Raw genomic sequence first — 3,358 nt, 5'->3', positions numbered from 1 at the left:
GGAGGTTTGAGTTGTTGATATAAAATACTTGGGACATGATATCTGCCATTAGTAAATAAAATCTTACTTGGTCATATATCATCTCAGAGTTAACTACTTAGTATTGGATAACCAGTTTAGGTCCTGGAGTTCTTTCTTGAGCAAGATCTTTTCTCCCATTTTTAGCATTCCCTAGTTGCCCATAGTTCTTTAAATTCAGACCCTTCAAGCAATCATCCTTCAATGTGCATGAGTGTCATCCTTGCTCAGGACTTATTTAGGCAGCCTTGATGAGACTTCATGAGTATAACCACTCTAACATTTACAGGTGACACAAACTCACAGAAACTTTCTCTTCCTCTGGCTCTGATAATCTTTATATCCTGTTCTGCAATGACTCCCATGCCATGGGAACAGGACTTAAGTTGTAGGTATATCCTTTGAAACTGGAAACCACACTATCTCTTGTTCTTTGCATTTTTATGGTTATGGTTTTCTGTAATGGTCTGTGGTCCAAAGAGAAATTTCTATGATATGGGATGAGAAATATACTTATTTCAGAGTAGAAGGAAAAATGTTTAGAATGTAGTTAGGAATTGAGTGGATGTAGTAAACTAGTAGGTATAGGTTCTCTTCCATGATTATTCTAGACCCAGGTACTTGTTAAGGTTTCCAGAACTAGACAAAGTTTCACACCAGCTGAGTAGGCTCTAAGTCCAATTGTAGAGCTGATGGTTACTGTCTTAGTTAGGGTTTTATTGTTGTGAACAGACACCATGATCAAGGCTACTCCTATAAGGCTAACATTTAATAGGGGCTAGCTTACAGGTTCAGAGTTTCAGTGTTTTATCATCAAGGTGGAAACATGGCAGCATTCAAGCAGGCATGGTGCAGGAGAAGCTGAGAGTTCTATATCTTCATCTGAAGGCTGCCCGCAGAATACTGGCTTCCAGGCAGCTAGGATGAGGGCCTTAAAGCCCACACCCACAGTGACACACCTACTCCAGCAAGGTCATACCAACTTCAACAGGGCCAAACTTTCTTTTCTTTTCTTTACTATTTTTGATAAGTTGCTGTTTTTATTTTTTTAAAAAAAAATTGGATATTTTATTTATTTACATTTCAAATGTTATCCCTTTTCTCAGTTTCTGCTCTACAAACCCCCTATCACATCCCCCCTTATCCTGCTTCTATAAGGGTGCTCTCCCCCCACCTTGAAAATCCCACCCCACCACCCTAACATTCCTCTATACTGGGCATCAAGCCTTCACAGGACCAATGGCCTCCCCTCCCATTGATGTCAGATAAGGCCCCTTCAACTCTTTCAGTCCTTCCCCTAACTCCTCCATTGTGGTGCCTTTGCTAAGTCCAATGCTTGGCTGTGACTATTCACATCTGTATTGACTAGGATCTGGCAGAGCCTCTCAGGAGAGAGCTGTATCAGTCTCCTGTCAGTAACACTTGTTGGTATCTGCAATAATGTCTGGGTTTGGTGTCTGCATGTGGGATGGATCCCCAGGTGTGGCAGTCTCTGGATGGCCTTTCCTTCAGTCTCTGCTCCATTCTTTGTCCCTGTATTTCCTTTATAAAGGAGCAATTCTGGGTTAAAATTTTGGAAATGGGTGGGTGACCCCATCTCTCAACTGGCATGGCCATGCTTAACCTCTGGATATGGTCTAAACAGGTTCTCAGTCCTCTTTGTGGGGTATTTCAGCTAATGTTATTCCTGTGGGGTCCTGAGAGGCTCTTGCTTTCCTGGCATATGGAACTTTCTGGATGCTACCCCTAGTTCCCCATCCCCCATTGCTACACTCCTCTGTTCAATTTCCTGACACTCTGTACATTTCCTCCATCTCTTCCCATACCTGTTTCTTCCCTTCTTTTTCTCCTCCTTCTCTTCTCTTCCTCCCAAGTTCCTCCTACCTTCTAATTGCCTTGATTATTTTGTTTCCCCCTTTAAGTAGGGCTGAAAGATCTACTCTTTGGTCTTCCTTCCTTTTGAGCTTCATGTGGTCCATGAGTTGTATCATAGGTATTCCATACTCTTTGACTAATATACACATATCAGTGAGTACATAACATGTGTGGTCTTTTGTAACTGAGTTATCTCACTCAGGATAATATTTAATGGATCTATCTCTTTGACTCCAAATTTCAGGAAGTCAATGTTTTTAATAGCTGAGTAGTACTCCACTGTGTAAATGTACCACATTTTCTGTATCCATTCATCTGTTGAGAGACATCTAGGTTCTTTCCAGATTCTGACTATTATAAATATGGCTTCTGGCAACATAGTGGAGCATGTGTCCTTATTCCATATTGGAGCATCTTCTGGGGATAAGGACTTAGCTTCTACATCTGTAATATAAACAAGAACATCAGAAATAGTCTAGAATGCCTTGGAAGTCTTTGAACAATCATGAACAACTCAAAGGTGGGAATCTCACTCCTGTTGTTGGGATTTTCATTAGGTATTTTGTGGACTTTGGGGGAACCATTGTTAGATCAGGTGGGAAATTTTCATTTAAACAATATTTAAGTATGTGTTTGTGTGTATATATATGTATAGATAGACTTATATACACTATATGTGTATGGAATTTATATAAGGAGATAATATGATGCCTTATACATTTTCAGACATCCTTACTGATATTTTACCCCATCTTTCTTTCTTCTATTGTACTTATTTCAATGTCCCTTCCTAATTCAAACCACCCCTTCCCCTATTTCTTATCAAATCATTTACACCCTTTTGTTCTATATTGCACCTCCTCTCCCTATGGTTACCTTTCACTTTCCTGGTTTCTGCAGCCATTCCTGGTTATATAGTGATATCTGAAGATCTGGAGCTAGGAACCTCAGCTAGAGGAGGGCATGTGATATTTATCTTCCTGAGTCTGAGTTACCTCGCTCAGTATGATCTTTATAGACTTTAACCATTTACTTGACTTTTTCATGATTTCATTTTTCTTTATACCTAAATATTATCCCATGTTATACATTTTCATTAACCATTCATCAGTTGTAGAACATTTAGTCTTTTTCCTGTTTATATCTATTTTGAATGTACTCGCTATGAATATGGCTGAGCAAGTATCAGTGGAGCCCATTGAGTTCTCCGTGCATATGCCTAGCAGTAGGGTTGTATGGTAACTCTCACACTGAGAATTCTCTTAAACCCATCTTCATTGTACTAATTTTATCCTCTAACCAGACATGGGATAACTTCGTGAACTGAACCTGTGACACTAAAAACAAGATCCTTGGTTCCATGACAGAACCCAGTTATGAAAAATTATATATTGTTTAAAATGTATTTATTTTTATTCCTTAATCCTTTTTTACAATCCATATTTCATCCCTCTCCCAGTCTTCC

The sequence above is a fragment of the Mastomys coucha genome, chromosome X, assembly GCF_008632895.1.
Source record: "Mastomys coucha isolate ucsf_1 chromosome X, UCSF_Mcou_1, whole genome shotgun sequence".
Taxonomy (NCBI): Eukaryota; Metazoa; Chordata; class Mammalia; order Rodentia; family Muridae; genus Mastomys; species Mastomys coucha.
Note: the sequence above shows the minus strand (reverse complement) of the source record.